The 20,099-nt window shown below is 34.8% G+C and overlaps 1 pseudogene; it reads right to left on the bottom strand.

The window, feature by feature from the left end:
* Positions 1–433: 433 nt before the first annotated feature.
* The window catches only part of LOC107898041 (cytochrome P450 CYP82D47-like), a 42,016-nt pseudogene continuing 22,350 nt past the window's right edge, over positions 434–20,099 (bottom strand).

The following is a 20,099-nucleotide window of genomic DNA, read 5'->3' as shown; positions in this document are numbered from 1 at the left end:
CTATATGCCTTGCTATTATGTGCATAACCTATAAATATGCATTCAATTCCTTTTTCACCTAACTTTTCACGTTTAGATGTTGGAACTTTAACAATAGCTCTACAACCCCAAACCTTCAAATAATTAAGGTTTGGTTTCCTTTTCTTCCATTGTTCATAAGGGGTTATTTTAGTTTCCTTATTAGGGACTCTATTCAATATATGACAAGCTGTTAGAATAACTTCTCCCCCAAAATCCTTGTCGAAGACTTGAATATGATAACATTGAATTTACCATTTCAGTCAAGACTCTATTTTTCCTTTCAGCTACACCATTTTGTTGTGGTGTGTAACGGGCTGAAACTTGATGGACAATTCCAATGGATTCAAAATAACTTGGATATTTCTTTCCACATAATTTTATTCATGAGACCACATTATTGAACGCAAGCTTACTAATAACATACAGAAGGTAACTTTGGTTTAAGAGTAACCTCTAATGGTGTAGCTTTAGGAACAATTATTCTGGGCCTTTCACTTATGTCGACGCCTTTATCCGAGACCATTCCCCATTCAATCCATGAAGCAGTTGAGCCAAAGCTAAGTGTTGGAAATGAAGGGCGAAAGTGATACCAGGACAAATCCTTCTACCAGCACCAAATGGTATAAGCTCAAAATTTTGACCCCTCACATCAATGTTAGCATGGTCACTGAGGAATCTCTCAGGGAGGAAGTCTAATGGCTTATGCCAAATTCTGGGGTCACGGTGTAGCTTCCACAGGTTAAGCAATAGTTGAGTGCCAGCTGGAATGTGGAAATTGGCTACGGTGTAGTCATCCATAGCTTCTCTTACGACCGATACTGGCGCCGCTGGGTATAACCGCATTGTTTCCTTGATAATTGCTTGTAAGTATACCAAGTTAGCTATGTCTGATTCTTCCACTTGTTGTTGCTTCCAAACATGGATGTCAAGTTCTTCTTAAGCCTTCTTTAGAATATAGCGGTTATGCAATAGCAAGGAGATTGCCCATGAAAGTGTGGCCACATTTGTATCGATGCCACCCAAGGCAAGAGTCTACAATCACTATTTCGTAATCAAAGATAATGCTATAGCCTATAAACTACATGATTCTACTTAATAATAACATACCAGGCAATTAGGTCTAATGGTAACATCAGCCTCTTGAGTTGGTACATTGTTTTCATCCATGATAGACAACATGACATCAATGAAATCTTGGTTCCCTTCGATGCCTTTGTCGAGCCTCCGTTCGCAATGCTCGTTTACCCAGCTTCCTATTGCAAAATCCAACTCCTTTTCTGTCCTCTTTATTTTGCCTATGATCCCCATCACAACATCAAGCCAATCGAGAAAAGGAATTGTATTCGAGACCAAAAACAACCCAGCAAGATAAAAGAAATCACTCAAGGCCTTTAGGAATCGTCTCGATTCCTCGCTAGTACCATGATATATTTTTTCAGCAACCATTCAGACTATAATATTGGTTGCTAATTCACCAATTCTCTCCTTTATTTCCAAAAGTGCAACACCTCCGTTTTTCAATGATTGCACATACAATTCCTTTATAAAGCTACCGATTTTATTGTCGTCAACATGCTTGAGTAACTCGAGCCAATGACTAGAGAAGAGCTCAACCATTGCTAGCTTCCTCATATTACGCCAATAAGGTCCGTAATGAGCGAAGCCTAACATCTTATAGTCATACCCCATATAATTTACAGCTATGGACTTTCGATGTGTAGGGAAGACCTTATCGTTGGTCGTGAAACATTCTTTTGCAACTTCCAAGTTACTCACCACAAGTGCTCGATGAACCCCGAGACGGATCAAGAAGGTCGGTCCATGCTTTTAGCCATGTCTGCAAATATCCTATGTAGTAGCTAGATTTTTCCAAAAAGATGAAGATGACCAATAAAAGATAATGCCCCATCTGGCTCTGGGGGTCTCCTCTTTAGTCTCTGTTGCCTTTAACGAGGATGGTGACCACTAAAATGGCAATGGTTTTGGTGAAAGCAAGTGCAAAATGGAGCTGTTCTTGAAATTCCATAGCTTGTGCTTCAATGAAATGAACCATTTTGCTGCATGAAGGGCTAATCATAATGGTTTATTTTATCTAAACAAAATTCAGGACCCACTATGTGTAATTGTTGTGCGAGTCTTTGAGCCCCATTATGTGCGATTGACATGTAGTAGGTTTTCGTCCAATTTGTGAGCTTTAGTTTGAATTCTATTAGTTTTTATTCTGATTATGTTGTAATGATTTGATTCTACTTTGTGATTTCTTGAACAGCTCATGCTATAATAATTTGATATTTGTGGTTTCTCATACATGTATTTGTGTGTGTTTAACTTAGAATTACTCATATTGTCAACAATATTTTTAATTGACCTACTTTAAATTGAATTAAAATGATAAATAGGATTCATTAATTTAATTAATTTGATCTTTTTCTCGATTCAACTCGATTTGATCGTACATGCCACTGGTTGTTGGGGTTGAAAATGAGAAATATGGGCCAGCAAGTTTAGTGATAGCCCAAATTACAAAGGGTTGAGACAACTTCACTTGCTCTAACAGGGAATGCATTCATTACTTTATATGCCCAGATTTAAGGGTGAATTTACAAAAGTAAATCTATATAACATATAAAACAAACTGCCCTATTAGAAAAATTTAGGGTTTAGAAATTAGAAATAGAGGCAATTTAGGTATTAAAAATAAAGAGAATTTAAATACTTTGAAGAAAATAATTGAAAAAAAATATTAAATTTAAGTTATATATTTTTAATATTAAATGAAATTATTATTGTGTATTGATTTATTTCTTAATAAATTATTATTAGATAAATGTTTTTGAACATTAATTTCATTATAGGTTATTATTATATCTGTTATTTTTTATAAAATGCCTAGAACTACTCACAATCCATTTCCAACCCTTAAATAGGTTATTATTATGTCCTCATGCACTGACAACAATGTCAATGTCAATCAAGTTGGGACTTGGACAACCCAACAGTGACGTGCAACCCAAGAACCAAAATACTACGTGGTCGAATTTAATATTTAGGGGGAGGGGTTAAAGAGCAAGCAAATTAAGCACGTGGTTGTCACTGTTGCAAAATCCTTCAGTCAAACAATTAATTTTGTTGGTTGAAAATGAGAAGTATTCAACACTTTTTCCTTTAGTAGAGGATACTATAATATATATATGGAGCGTTGAAAAATGAAACTCGCGATCCATGTTTTTTGGCGTGTACTACTTGAGCTTTAAGATAACAATTATAATGGCTTTGGAAACTCACCATCTCTCGGGCAAGCTGGTGAGCCTCCCATATCTCCTTCTCTCTGAGATTTTGTCTGTCGATTGAGAAAAACCTTTGCGCAACACTACCAAATTGAGGCTAGCTGTTTGACCAAGTGAATTAAGGTTGAACATCTAGCTGTCCTTCTCGCGATGACCAAAACAAAGAAACTAGAAAGATTTGCAGTACATGCAAGAATGTCGCAAGATATTTAGCGTTTTCTCGCAATGCAAGAATGCTTCATCGAGCAAGTAGAGGTGGTTCATTCACCTATATAAACCCCCCCCATCCCATGGAGGGAGGGTGCTAAATTAACCCCACTCCTTATTCAGTCACACAAGTTTAGAGTTGATTTGAGAAGTGCAATCATAGTCGTATCTTATTTGGGGAGCTGAAGAAATGGCGGAGATAGGGACCGTTACTCTTGCAGCACACCATGCAGCAGGGTGGTATGTTGACACTCCACTTCCACATGGTTTCACGGTTACCGTCGGGTCTCAACGGTTCAAATTTCCTTGCAGACCTCGCGGAAACAGGTATCGCATAGGTGGCGAAAAGTGGAGCGCTTTTGTTAATTCAAATTTGGGAGCAGTGGTTACTCTTTATGCCGGAGAATAGGGTGAGACTTCCACAACCTACAAGTGACGGGGGGCCGGAGGGGAAGAGCTTGATAAGCGTCTACAAAGCTTCATATTAATATATATTAACTAAGTTTTTATTTTTGCTTTATTTTCTTTTTTATTTCTGAGGAAATGCTAGGCTCACTCTTTGTGCTCAACAAGACGGTGAGAACTTCCACAGAATGAAGGTGATAATGAGGAGCAAATAGAGAGCTTATTTATGTAAGGGTGTAGGACTGAAAGTATATGATCGTATCATGGTAGGTTTCTGCTTTTCTTAGTGTTCCTTTGTTCAAGCCAGGCATACAGAAGAGCTCCGGCTCCAAGATTTGCCTTTGTTTTTATTTTTATTTATTTAATCTACTATTATGTTATTTTAAAACAAAAGAAAAAAAAATCAATCAAGAATTTGAAAAAAAAAAATATTAGTAGATTTATTTTTATTACCTTAAAAAAAGTTTTAAAAAAAATTGATTGAAAAGAAAATTGAAAAATTAAAAAAAAATTGTCCACGTGGTCTGAGGTGATCCACACGGCTTGGATACATGGGTGTGTCTCAAGCCGTGTGCATACTGGAGTTAATTTTTTTAATTTTAATTTGACTCACATGAGCACAGAGAGTTACACGAGCTGGAGACACATCAATTACGATTATAGTCCTCATCAAATACACATCAATTTCCATAATAGTCTTTATCAAAGTAGCCTAAAAAATATTATTAAGAATATTCTAATAGAGTTTAAGATAATTCAATAATAACTAATATAAGTTTTCAGAAGTTCAATCCATTCTTCTCAATTCAAGGAATTCGATTTGCTTGATCCCAATCGATCTAATCTACAATGATTTGCTTCTCCAAATGACCAATATTCACATATGAGCCAACACTCGTCCACTAGATCAACAAGGTTATAACCCAACTATTTTTTGTTTCAAAAGATTGTCGATTTCAAATAATACAAGTTATGAAATCTAAACAATTTCAAGTATAATTGTAACTATCGGGTGGCCCAGAATGAGGATGATAGTGAGGAGGAACTAGATAGCTTATTTGTGTAGAGGTGAAGGGATGAAGTATATCATATTATCATGGTTGCTTTCTACTTTTATTTAAACCGAACCTTTTAAGTAGGAGACCGTCTAAGCCTAAGTCATACAATAAGTATAATCATAATATGTATTCCATTTATTATTTTTATGTATTCTTTTAATAAAATGATGCAATTTGATATCTCTTGCTTCCCATTTCTTAATTTAATAATTATGTTTTACCGTTCAACACCATTTTTTAATAATATTTTTGTGCAATAAGCAATGGGTTGGTTTGGGGTTAAATCGATAGAATATGTAAATATTGAAGGGTTAAATTTATTATTAGACCAATAAATAAAAGGCTCGTGCTAGTTATGTGTTGGGCGAAAAAGTCGGGCGATATATTCGTAAATCGTAAATCGCCAACTCCTGGGCCTAAATCCAACCAAACCCCAGCTTTGTAAATTCGTCATCTCCCCTGTTATTGCAGAGCTTTTCTCTGTCGTGCGACATATATATATATAAAACATGAATCTCGAACCCCTGTTTTTGAGGCTTTGGGGATTTTTAAGCTTCTAGCGATCTCGCGTTATTACAGATTATGATATGTTGGGAAGTTTATGAAAGCTAGACCAGCAGACATGCGACAAAACTTTAAGGATGAGCATCGGGATTTTAGTTCTCGCAATCACCAAAACAAAACCTTCTGGAAAACAAAGAAGAAAAAACAGAGCTTGTAATCGCGATCAATGTACATTGTTTAACATGCATTTGTCTCTGTTGGCTCGAGTTAGAAGAGATGAGTTTTGCTTTAAATGTCCACTCATTGGACAAATCCTTCTACCAGAACTGCAAATCACATTACATTCTTGTTCTGAGTTTTGGGAAAAGAAAACTTGTTTTAGTTTTAGCAGAGCTGAAGAAATGGAGCAGATCGACGCAGTTAATCTAGTAGCTAACCATGTGCACAGGTGGAAGCTTCGTGATCGTAGCGGTACACTTCCTGCTGGTCCGATAGTTTTAAGGGTTACGGAAGACGAGAAGCAATGGTGGCGGTTTGAATGCTGCTAGATTGAAGGAGGCATGCACTGCATCAGTGGCAGTGCATGGAGCGACTTTGTTGGACCAAGGGTCCATGCTAGGCTCACTCTTTATGCTCAACAAGACGGTGAGAACTTCCACAGAATGAAGGTGATAATGAGGAGGAACTAGAGAGCTTATTTGAATGAAAATATAGGATATTATCATGGTTGGTTTCTGCTTTTGTTACTGCAACTTTGTTCAAGCCAGGCACCATTGCTTTCTGCTGTTGCATGGTTTAAAAAAAACTGTCGTTTTCTTTTCTAATGCACAAGCTTAGTTATGTAATCAGAAATATGCTTCATTATTGGTGATGTTATATATTAGAATCTCTTTAATTGAGCTCAAACATATAAGAAACTTAGATATATATTATTAACAAAGACAGAGTTCGCCCAGAACACAACACAACACACAGCCCATTCACCTCCCTTAAAATATTGGAAAAAGTAAATGATTGTATACACATGATCCTTTCATGCTTTCTCCTTTGAAAACTTAGATCGGGTGCAATAGGCCTCGACAGGATCAATGCTATCTTCCTTTCTTACTTTGTGCTATTTCGTCACTAAAATCCACTCATCTAGCTAAGATTTATTTGAAGAGTTCGAGTTCCTGTGATCGGCTTGAAATTTTGTTATCCACTTTTCTCCTTTATTTATTGATGTTTGTGAGTCTCTATTCTACTAGCTCGTCATATTATTTATGATAAATTAATTTAACCATCTTGGTAAAAAAATATGAAGAGAACAATCTATTTTTAACAAACTGAGTAGTTATAAGTACTATACATAAAAAGTCAACAACATAACATATAAGCAATTGGTTATGCAGTTAAGTTCTCAATCATGTCTAGGTGTCATGGGCTGCAGTTTAAAGCCTGTAACCATAACATACAATGCATCTTTTGGAGGTCTATCATCCACATGAGCATCATTTGGCCCACGAGAGCTGACCCGATTCAAAGAGCTATTGGTGAAATTTGTCCATTTAAAGCCTAGATGGCTCTATAATGCAGATATGAAAACATAGGCTACCTGAGTAAATAGAGAAACTAATTTTAGAAGATTGAGGGGAGCCATATCTTGTAAGATTAGATATGTAAATCGATTATGTAATCTTGTAAATCCCTTGATTTTAGGGATAGACTAATCTCGTTCGTCGATGTAACTCGATCTAGACCGCCGGTTTTGGGGGAGTTCAACTATAAATAGAGAGTCTCCCCCTCCCTTGTAAATCATTCAATAGAATCCATTCATCCATTGTATTTTGTATTCTTTGAGAGGAAGTAATACAATTGAGATCATTTACTCAAGCACCTCTCATGCATAGTTTTCTGTGAGTTTCTGTTTTTTTGTGCCTTATTTTGGCTAAAGTTATTTTCGCTATATAAATTGATACATTGGGGAATTCTTTGTGAATCCTCACTTTGTGGTGGTTAGGCTGACTTTGGCGTATTTGAAACGAAAGGATCGCCTAAGTCCACACAGATTGCGAGATGAAAGTTCCAGTCCCGTGACATAGGAACCTTGTGTAGACCAACAATCCACTATCTTTTATCTCGTGCAAAATAATTATTTAAGTCTTACTGCTCACTAGTGTAGCAACCTCACCTTTACACTTAAGATCTAAATCTCTCTTTACTAAACTTTTCTCTGAAAAACTTAGTTTATAAAATCAAATGACTCACTTATTTTACCTACAAAATGCAATCTTTAAAGTAACTCACAAAGAACAGATAAAGTGTTAAACTCCCAATGCTCTATGCAAATCTTGAGTATGTAAGAACTTTTGGTTCCAGAACTAGTAGAACCTTCATATATAGTCTTTGACTGTCCTATAAAAGGTTTCAACATCTTAATTGTCTTTTATCATTTATTATAAAGTTGTGTGGTGGATGGTATATGTTAAAGTTCCTACTGATCCTGCTTTGGTTGTTTTGTACTAGTTCCCTAACAGTAGTTTGTTTTTCTAAAGCTTGTGTAAACCAATCCTGGATATTGTTTAGTTTATCCTGTTCTCTTAATATCAGAATAGTATCCGATGATGGTAGGAGGATGTTTATTAACTAAAGCTTGAGCATCTCTATATATACTATCTATTCTTCCTTTTATGTTTTCTATATTGAACTTCAACTACTTCTATAATTTTTTTAGATGGGAATTTATCAGCTTTATTTAATGTCTTTTCTGTCCTTTTAGTTAAGTCTTCTATTTGTGCCTTTATAAACTTTTAATTGTTTATTATCTTTTGTGATAAATTTATTTCTAATGAATTATTAGAAGATATTTTGATCACTGAAAGATTAATTAATAATTAGGTCTACAATCGTGTTTAATTATTTATTTTCTGGAGTATAGTTAATGTTTTGCTATATGTGAGTGTATTTTTTTCTCCTTTTCGTTTAAAATTACAATGCAAGATCTAAATAATAGAGCATACACAATATAAATCGTGTCTCAAGATAGTTGGGACTGCCTGCCAGTTAGGGAAAAAGAGTTATACCTAATAAGTTTATGACTTAATTCTCCAAGTCGTCGTCTAGATATGAGAGTCTCAATCTCGCTAGAGCCTGCTCTCTCTAATTCACCGGTGCGTCTTCTCTTAGCTATGATTACTAGATAGGGGCCTTATGCTTCTCTCTTTATATCTCAAACCTAGAAAGTTTTTGAACAAGAAGTTTTTATAACTTTGAATGAAATTACAAAGCAATAAACCAGTCTCTCTCTCCTTTCCTAATTGCTGCCTAATAAGAGATGTAGAGGCCCAATTTAGCCCCGGCCCAGGCAAACAAAAAAACAAAAAAAAATACAAGCCCAAATAAAATGGCCCCAACAGGCCCAAAACCTAAACAAATTTCAGTAAAAGAAGAAACCCTAGTGCCCCTTTGCGCCGCTGCCCCATGTGTGGTGTCAGCACACCCACCGCCCGAGGTAGCTTCCTTTCACCAAAACGGCAAGTTGACCTTGCCATGTACCTGCAAACAGAAGACAAAAGTGGAAGAGCAACAGGGACGATGGCAGAAACGAAAGCAAAAGAGCAGCAGAAAATCGCAATGTAAACGGCTATAAAAGCCGAATCAAACAAATGTAAAATGAGAGATTTTTACGAGCATTCAGAAATATAAAAACAGAATAGAAGTTTTAAAGGTTGATTTTTTACTGTTTCTTTTTATTTTTATTTATTTATTTATTTTACAATTTCGTTTTAACGAAAATAGCAAAAAAAAAAAAAAGGAAAGAGCGCACCTAAATCGCTCTGTGGCTCCGTCGACGGAGGTCCACTCGCCGTCGTCGGAATCGGGTCTAAATGGGGTGCAAGGCTCTTCGTTCCCTCCGTTGAATCCAGACCCCATAGCCCGCCTAGAACCGGGCTTTAAAAGCCCTTCATCACGCTTCGTCGGCCGTCAGTTTAGTGGCGGTGCGGTGGACGGATGAGCGGCGGTGTGAAGTCCAACCGTCGGAAGGCATGGGGGAGGCTTTGAGAGGGTTGCTGCAGTTTTTTAGTATGAAGGGTGGGAAAATGAAAAACTAAAAAAAAAAGGTTGTTTAAATAAAGACATTAAAACGGCGCCGTTTGGAGGAGGAAGACCTGTGCATGCTTGCTCTGATGGGTAATTTACGTCTTTGGTCCTTCCTTGTTATTCACGCATTCAATGGGGTCCTTTTCCTTTAATTTATTTGCGATTTGTCCCCAAATTTTGTTTTTTGTTTTACTCAATTTAGCCTTCTGTTTATATCTTGGTTATTTTATTATTAAAACTAATAAGTTATTATTATTATCATCAATATTATTATGATTATTATTAATATTATTATTATCTATGTCTTGTTAATTTCAAATTTTATTATATATATATATATATATACGCGCATACATACATATTTATAATATATATACGTACATAACCCCTTTTTTAATATATATAAATACTTATATGTTATATATACTTGGCACTTCATATATATATGTACGCATATGCATATATTTTTCAATTTATATCTATATATATACATACTTATGTTTTTTTGTGCTTTATAATTTATATATATATACATAGATATGCATATTTGTTTTTTATATATGTATATACATTCATATAATTTATAATTTATAATTTAAGTATATAGATACACATACATAAATATTTCATCTTTTATAATTCATATTGTTATCATTGTTTTATTTGATATTTATTTATTCATTTATTGAAGTGTTCATTATTTTTATGAAATGCTTTAGATTTTTTATTCATTGATTATTTCATGTATCTTTGATTCGTTTATTATGTATTTTATTTGTTGCTCATTTTAGTTGTGCTTGTATTATTTTACTTACATTATTATAGTTGTTATTCTATGACGCTCATTTTTATTTAGATTTCAAAAAAAATAAATTTTAAAAATATAAGTAATATTTGGTATTTTAGATCTTCGAGAGAATCGAGCTCTAACGTATTGGGTTTTGACTTTCTTCGTTGAATTTAAATAATCGAGATTACTCTTTTAAAAATGATAAAAGGCTCGTTATCGAGAATTTAATACGTTGTGTCCTAATGCATTGGATGTGACACGTTGTTTTCTCGAAATGAGGATTTTTCGAAATAAATGCAATATTCAATGTTTAATAGTTTGAGAAATTGTGCCCTAACGTATTGGGTTACGATTTCTTCATTTGATTTAAACATTTGAATATTCTTTTAAACTTTATTACACGAATCTTTTCAAACTCAAGTTTTAAACGATATCGGGAATTAAAAAAAAGATCGTGTCCTAACTTGCTGGTCGTGATCCTTTTTTAGTCCGAGATAACTAAATACCTTTTAAGTAAACAAATTTTTAGCATTCATTCGCGTTTCGGGAATTCGAGACATCGTGTCCTAACTTATTGGATATGATTCTTTTTCTCGATTAAAAAATACCTCATTTTCCCGAAATTTTCAACATCCCCATTTTCCCGAAATTTTCAACATCTTAATACAAGGATCGTATTTTTTTTAAAAAAATTCTTCAAAGTTTTCAAATTTCGACTTAAGACATTAACTAATCAACTAGGTATCAATTTTTGGGCGTTATGAGGGTGCTAACCCTTCCTCGTACGTAACCGACTCCCGAACTTATTTTTCTGAATTTCATGGACCAAAACCGTTGTTTTAATAAAATCAAATCGTTTATTAAAAACAACCACTTTTCAAGGTGATCCGATCACACCTCATCAAAAAATATCGGTAGCGACTCTCATTTTTTTTATTTTTTTCTTAAATCCAAGTCGACCCCGTTTCATAAAAAAAAATGGTGTCAACAAGAGACATATGAGTTTCTTATATAGAGGCTCAGGTGCTTCACTGGCCCCCTCGACAGTTTGGATGTTTCACAACAATCGATAAAGGTGGGTAGGCGCATGCTTCCTAAAAACATCTTTAAAATAATAATAATAATAAGCAATGGCTTTGGAGATTTTTAAGCATCTTACTAGCAAGATATCGGTCTCGCGTTATTAAAGCCAGACCACAGACATGCAAGAAAGCTTTAAGGATGAGCTTCGAGATTTTAGTTCTCCTAATCACCAAAATAAAACCTTCTGGATTATAACCTCACTCATTGCCGCCGCAATATCTTTGGATTAAACAAATTGATAATAAACAAAACCTATTCAATCGTAAGTCAGCCCTTTTTCTGTCCTTTTGTAGAAATTAAGGTTGTGTCTTATCTGTGGACCATACATACATAATTAAAAAAGAACCTGGCACTCACTCGTGTGTTTTGGGCAAATCTCTTTATCTTTAAAATCAAAAAGTAGAAGGCTTTAGAGATTTCTCAAGCAAGCTATGGCGCGGTCTCGTGAGGCTTTGACTGTTGGGTGAAAAAGCTGCGCAATACTTGAAAGCCAAATCACGCTATAAAATGATATGATATGCATGAAAACTTTAAGATTGTCGATATTTTAGTTCTTGCAATCACTAAAACAAAACAGTGGAGTAGAAAGAATGTAGTGAGCAATTAATCGCGATAAATGTACATTGTTTAACATGCAATTTTCATTGTCGCCTCGACTAAGTGGAGCCGGTTGGTTCAGCTATAAAAAACACACTCAAGGGTTGCCAATGCAATCACATTACATTGTTCTGAGTTTTGAGAAAAGAGTTGTATTAGTGGAGTTGAAGAAATGGAGGTGATCATGGACGAAGTTAATCTTGAAGCACGCCATGTACTAAGGTGGAAGTTTCGTGATCATAGCCGTACACTTTCTGGTCGCCGGATTGATTTAACGGTTACAGACGGGAATGAAAGGTGGCAGTTTGAATGCTGCCGGAGTGAAGAAGGAGACAACACCTACTACATCCGCTGCCCTGCATGGAGCGACTTTGTTAGACCAAGGATCAATGCGAGGCTCACTCTTTATGCTAAACAAGCCAATGAGAACTTCCACAGAGTGAGGGTGATACCGAGGGACTAGTCTGTCTATGAGATGCAGGATCATGGTTGGTTTCTGCTTTGAATTCATAAAATAAAAAGACAAGGTGCAACTTTACTCGAGCCAGACACCATTGCTCTAGTCTGTTGCAAGGTTAAAAAAACAGTGATTTTCTTTTGTAATCCTTAAGCTTATCAATGAAATGTAAATAGAAAAATGTGTCATTATTGGTGATGTTTAATTAATGATTGTGTTGTATTTCTGTTTTAACTAGAAATGCAATGTACTTCCTTGGACGGGTAAGCTTGGATAGCAATTTTCAATGTTCCCACCTCCTATTTCTCTTCCAAACTTTCAACATTGTGCTATTTGGTCATTAAAATTCACTTATCTAGCACTTAAATTTTATGGATATTGCTCCAAATGGAATTTATCACCTTTTACATTGGGTGCAAAGAATCAAATTGGCTGCCTTCATAAAGAGTTAAAAATGAATTTTTTAAAAAAAATATTTTTAAATAATTTTTAGAATTAGAACTAAATTGAAAAAATAAATTTATTGAATTTTTTAAAATTAGAACTAAAATGAAAAAATATTTTGCTTTTTCTAAAAAGAATATGCCTAAAGTGGTTGATTTAGACCATGTTATTGGAGATCAACTTGTATAAACAACGAGATAGTAAAAGTAGAGAAGAACAAATGTAAATATTTTACGTAAAAAACCTTCAAAGAGGAAAAACTACAGGTAAAGGAGGTTTTAGCTTTTCACTAAATAAGTAAACAAACCATGGTACAACATAAAAAAATAAACCTAGATGTACAACCTGTACATTACCCAAAACCCCAAATACAAAGCTCAAAATCCCAAAGAGCAAACCGATAAATAAAACTTTAAATCTCATAGGGATTCGCAAAAGTGTTATAAAATACTAATTATAATCACCACAAACCTCTCACCAAAAGTCATATATGATTAAATCTTGTCGCTCTCAAAAAAAGCTCTTACTGATTGGCATGTCAAAACAAAGATGGGAAAAGATAGCAAAGTTTAACTGGAAAAAGAATACAAGGCACACCCCACACATGTTCACCAATTAGATTATTTATTAGTTTCTATATTTTTCAATTTTTGAAATTTCAATCTTGATGCAAACTACAACGATAATTTTTTTGTGAGTAATATATAGAAACAACAAGTTGACATGACATTATATATGCAATATCATATTCGTCACATGAAATTTTCAAAAGAACATAATCACTTAATGAAATTAATCGTTAGTGTTTGATAGAGATTGAAAGTTTAAAATACATAAATTCCCGAGGCTATAGATGACCAAATGAAATCATAGGAACTAAACCTTATGTGTGGTACAAGGACTACTGGCAGAGTTTAACCGTAAGGGTTTATCAATGTAGATTTAAAAATTGTTATTCATTCCTTCAACGTAAAGAGCGAGCAAAGCACATGATTTTGAGCATCTCACTAGCAAAATAGCGATCTCGTGTTATTTACAGAGGTTTTCTCTGTGAGATGCGCAATCTTTTGGGCCAACAAGCTAGAAATCACGCTTCCATATGAAAACTTATCCAGTTTTCAGTTCTCGCAATCACCAAAACAAAACCTTCTGGAACAAAAAAAAAAACAAAAACAGAGCTTGTAATCGCGATCAATGTGCATTGTTTAACATGCATTTGTCTTTGTTGGCTCGAGTTAGAAGAGCTGAGTTGGGCTATAAATACGCATTCAAGGATTGCTTGAGGACTGCAAATCATATTACACTATTGTTCTGAGTTTTGGGGAAACAAAAACTTGTTTAGTTTTAGCAGAGCTGAGGAAATGGAGGAGATCGACACGGTTAATCTAGTAGCACACCATGTGCAAAGGTGGAGGTTTCGTGATCGTAGCGGTATACTTCCTGCCGGCCGGATTGTTTTAAGGGTTACGGAAGACGAGAAGCAATGGTGGCGGTTTGAATGCTGCCGGATTGAAGGAGGCATGTACTGCATCAGTGGCAGTGCATGGAGCGACTTTGTTGGACCAAGGGTCCATGCTAGGCTCACTCTTTATGCTAAACAATACGGTGAGAACTTCAACAGAGTGCGGGTGAGAACAGGGTAGAGAGAGAGTAGAGGTGCTCATGGGCCGGGTTTGGGCCGGGTCCTAGGCCCGGGCCCGGGCCCGGCCCAAAATATGGGCCTAGAATTTTTCTCAGGCCCGGCCCGGGAAAAAATTCATAAGCCCGGGCCCGGCCCGTTTTTTAAATAAATATCAAAAATTTATTTTAAAAATTAAAACAAAAATAAAAAAATTTATTTTAAAAATATTTTAAAATTAAAAAAAATAAAAGTATTTAAAAATATTTTTAAAATATTTTTAAAATTAAAAAAATTTAAAAAAAGTATTTTAAAAGTATTTTAAATTTTAAAAAAATAAAAAAATTATTGTATTCGGGCCGGGCCGGGCCCGGGCCAAAAAATGGTGCCCGAGGCCCGGCCCGTTTTTTAATCGGGCCTCATTTTTTTGCCCAAACCCATATTTCGGGCCTATATTTTTACCCAAACCCTCCCATATTTCGGGCAGGCCGTCGGGCCGGGCCGGGCCGCCCGGCCCATGAACACCTCTAAGAGAGAGCTTATTTGCTCAAGGGATGAAGAATATCATGGTCTTTCAAAAAAATTATAAGTATTAACTGTCTGCTCAATTTACAACTTTGTTCAGGGCCGGCAGTGTTCTTCTTCTTCATCCTTTTCTGTTGCATTGTTAAAAAGGTGTTAAATCTAAATGGAGAATGCTATATGTCTTTAATGTAGCTCAAACTATAAGATTATTAAATATCGACTAAATTGACAATTGCACGTATACTAATTGAATTTAATCAAATAAATTTAAGTGCTATTGTTTGAGCTTGACTAATTCAAACGGCATTGAAACTAAAATTGATCAAATTAAAATATATGGACTAAATCCATGACTTCTACAAAGCCGAATTTAACCTATATTGAAAAAGGGTTTGAAAAATGAGCATCGCACCTCTCAAGCTTAAGGTTGTGAGAGATTTCATTATTGCAAAGGTTTACTCTGTTTGGTGAAAACGGTGCCAAAGATCACACTATATACTCGCTATTTGACCAAGTTTATGATCTGATTATTGAAACCAAGAAATATAGGCCTGCTTGCCATCCACCCCAGAATAAATGGAGTCTTCCGAAAAAACCTACTAGTGGAGGAAGACCTCCTAGAGATAAGAGATATAGAGCCAAAAAAGGATCTTTTGTATATAATCTTACATAATATCGAATGTTATCAGTGTCGATACGTAGACCAAATAATACAATGCAAGCAAAAGTTCCTGGATTCATGGAGATATAGAACAACATATAAATTATCATCCTCGCCTATCCACCATTCAAGTCTCCAACAATTAAATATGCAATCATACGATTTATGTTTTCTTGAGTAATAGCAATGAGATCCCTAATATCATGCTAAGAATAGTTAGGATTTTCAGAAAAAAATGTGGAACCATTTTACTTGAATTTTCTTTATTGATAAATAAAAAACACGTCTTTTTATATACTTCTTTTAAATGTTTAAAATTTAAAAAATTGAAATTCTTTTGGATTTCTATTTTTTTTTTGAATTTTTGTATTTTTCACTTACATGAAAATATAATATAAGATAGTGATAAATTAGAAATAAAAAGTTGAGAGACAATTTGTTGCAAATGAAATAGAAGAGGCTAAATAAAAAATGTGTAAAAGTTGAGCGTTAAATTTATTATTATGTCATGTATGTAAAACACAAAATAAGCATTTAATGGCTTAATTTTAATGGAAGGTCATTTTGCTCATTCATCTAATGTGTAGAGACCAATTTGCTCATTTTTTCAATAATAAGAACATAATTTAATCTGGGATATAGTACATGGACTTACAATACTTTTACCTTGATTAGAGATATATAAATTGAGGGTATTTGGGTCTCCAAAATTTTTAACTTTATTCCTCCAAACTTTTATAATTGTATCTTGACCTCCAAAATAAAATTTCTGGTTTTGCTCAGACTAATTACGAATCAAATTTTAATACAACTAAATCAAATTTTGAGAATAATGCAGGTATGATCATTTTCCACTATCTTAGATTATACCATTCTTCTCCAAGTTAGCTGACTCACTTTCTCATGCTCTCACAACATGGCCAGAAAGAGGAGAAGTGATCGTGCAATATGTACGTATATATGGTCATATATGTTATTACAGTGACGTGCAACCCAAGAACCAAAATACTACATGGTCGAATTTAATATTTAGTGGGAGGAGTTAAAGAGCAAGCAAATTAAGCACGTGCATTAAGGTTGAACATCTAGCTGTCCTTCTCGCGATGACCAAAACAAAGAAACTAGAAAGATTTGCAGTATATGCAAGAATGTCGCAAGATGTTTAGCCTTTTTCTCGCAATGCAAGAATGTTGCATCGAGCAAGTAGAGGTGGTTCATTCACCTATATAAATTAACCCCACTCCTTATTCAATCACACAATTTTAGAGTTGATTTGAGAAGTGCAATCATAGTCGTATCTTATTTGGGGAGCTGAAGAAATGGCGGAGATAGGGGCCGTTACTCTTGCAACACACCATGCAGCAGGGTGGGATGTTGACACTCCACTTCCACATGGTTTCAAGGTTGCCGTCGGATCTCAACGGTTCAGTGTTCGTTGCAAACGTTCCGGAAGCAGGTATCGCATCTGTGGCGAAGACTGGCGCCGTTTTGTTGAATCAAATGTGGGAGCAGTGCTCACTCTTTATGCCGGAGAAGGGGATAACGCCACCTACAGACTCGAAGTGAGGCGGTGAGCTTCATAAGGGTCTACAAATTAAAGAAATGCTACCCGTGGAGCTTCATAATATATATATGAATTTAATATTTCATTATGCATTGTTTGTTTGTTTTTAATTTCTGAGAAAATGCAAAATGCTTTTGTTTTTCATTTTCTCAGGATTAGTAATGTTTAATGATAGTGTTGTATTTCTATTTTAAATGGGATTTTCTTTTTTCTCTTACCTTGACACCTTAGGACTTTATGGCTCTTCTGTTTTTGTGCATACGGTTGTTTAATTTGATACATCTTGTTTATCTTAATAAACTCCAATGGTGGCTTATGTATAAAACTTTCGTTAATTCTAATTAATTAAAATACGAATTTAATCTAACTATCTTAATACACATGTTGCTATCTTCATTTCTTACTTTGTGCTATTTCGTCATTAAAATCCACCATTCTAGTTAAGATTTATTTGAAGAGTTAGAGCTACAAAATGCAATCTCTAAAGTAAAAAAAATAAAAAATCAAATGTTAAATTCCCAATTCTCTATGCAAGTCTTGAGTGTATAAGAATTTTTGAATTTGTTAACATACACATCAATTACAATCACAGTCTTCATCAAAGTAGCCTAAAAAATATTATTAAGAATATTCTAATAAAGTTTGAGATAATTCAATAATATCTGATATAAATTTTCAAGTCATTCAATCCATGCTTCTCCAAATGATCATGCTTCAAATATGAGCCAACAATTAATCCACAAGATCAACAAGGTTCTAGCCCAACTGTTTTTTGTTTCAAAAGATTGTTGATTTCAAATAGCACAAGTTATGAAACCTAAACAATTTCAAGGGTGGGATGTTGACACTCCACTTCCACATGTTTTCACGGTTGCCGTCGGGTCTCGACGGTTCAGAGTTCATTGCAGACTTTACGGAGGCAGGTATCGCATGTATGGCGATAACTAGAGCTCTTTTGTTGAATCAAATGTGGGAGCAGTGGTTACTCTTTATGCTACAAGTGACGGGGGGCCGGAGGGGAAGAGCTTGATAAGCGTCTACAAAGCTTCATATTAATATATATTAACTAAGTTTTTATTTTTGCTTTATTTTCTTTTTTATTTCTGAGAAAATGCAAAATGCTTTTATTTTATTTTATTTTTTTGCATTTTTTTCAGTATTAATAATATTAAATGATTGTGCTGTATTTCTATTTTAGTTTATATTTTAAATAGGAGTTTATGAGAAATTAATTACTTTTAAAATTCATACTTCACTCCGCTCTAATGAATAATAGTCTTCATTGGATTAAAAAATTGGACTTGATGAGATGTTTGCATTAAACTTGAATTTTGTTAATTGACAAATTTTTATAAATTTTTTAAATTTGATAGATTTAAAATTAAATTGACAGAATGTATAATTATAAAGGAGCTAAATTTATTATTAAATGAAGAAAAGAGCTCGAGTCAATTTTTTATCGGACGATATATATATATAGAAAGCAAAACAGAGTTTGAAAACATGAATCTCGAACCCCTGTTTTCTTTTTCCAGGGTATAGCAGACCTCATCTTTAAAATAATACTAAGCAATGGCGATATATACATACATATCAAAACAGAGTTTGAAAAAGTAATAAGCAATGGGTTCGTCCGATTATTTGCAATGGAATTAAATTGATAGAATGTGTAAATGTTGGAGGGCTAAATTTGGTATTAGACCAATAAATAAAAAGCTTTTCTTGCGAAAACGTCGGGCGATATATACAAACCAATCAAAAGAGAGTTTGAAAACGTAAATCGCCAACTCCTGGGCCAAAATCCAACCAAACCTCAGCTTTGTAAATTCGTCATCTCCGCTGTTATTGCACAGCTTTTCTCTGTCGTGCGACATATATATATGTATAAATCAAAAAAACATGAATCTCGAACCCCTGTTTTTGAGGGCTTTGGGGATTTTTAAGCATCTAGCGGTCTCGCGTTATTACAGATTATGATATGTTGGTAAGTTTATGAAAGCCAGACCAGCAGACATGCGACAAAACTTTAAGGATGAGCATCGAGATTTTAGTTCTCGCAATCACCAAAACAAAACCTTCTGGAAAAAGAAGAAGAAAAAACAGAGCTTGTAATCGCGATCAATGTACATTGTTTAACATGTATTTGTCTTTGTTGGCTCGAGTTAGAAGAGCTGAGTTTGGATTTAAATACCCATTCAGAGGACCAATCCTTCTACAAAAACTGCAAATCACATTACATTCTTGTTCTGAGTTTTGGGGAAAAAAACTTGTTTTAGTTTCAGCAGAGCTGAAGAAATGGCGCCGATCGACGCAGTCAATCTAGTAGCTAACCATGTGCACAGGTGGATGCTTCGTGATGGTAGCGGTACACTTCCTGCTAGTCGGATTGTTTTAACAGTTACGGAAGACGAGAACCAATGGTGGCAGTTTGAATGCCGGAGTGAAGGAGACAGGCACTGCATCACCGGCAACGAGTGGAGCCGCTTTGTTCAACCAAGGATCAACGCTATGCTCACTCTTTATGCTCAACAAGACGGTGAGAACTTCCACAGAATGAAGGTGATAATGAGGAGGAGCTAGATAGCTTATTTATGTAAGGGTGCAGGACTGAAAGTATATGATCTTATCATGGTTGGTTTCTGCTTTTATTAGTGTAACTCTGTTCAAGCCAGGCATACAGAAGAGCTCCGGCTCCAAGATTTGCCTTTGTTTTTATTTTTATTTATTTAATCTACTATTATGTTATTTAAAAAATAAAAAAAAATCAATCAAGAATTTGAAAAAAAAACATTATTAGT

This window comes from Gossypium hirsutum, chromosome D04 (assembly GCF_007990345.1).
Source record: "Gossypium hirsutum isolate 1008001.06 chromosome D04, Gossypium_hirsutum_v2.1, whole genome shotgun sequence".
NCBI classification, from domain to species: domain Eukaryota; kingdom Viridiplantae; phylum Streptophyta; class Magnoliopsida; order Malvales; family Malvaceae; genus Gossypium; species Gossypium hirsutum.
This window is presented reverse-complemented; position numbering and strand designations above follow the sequence as displayed.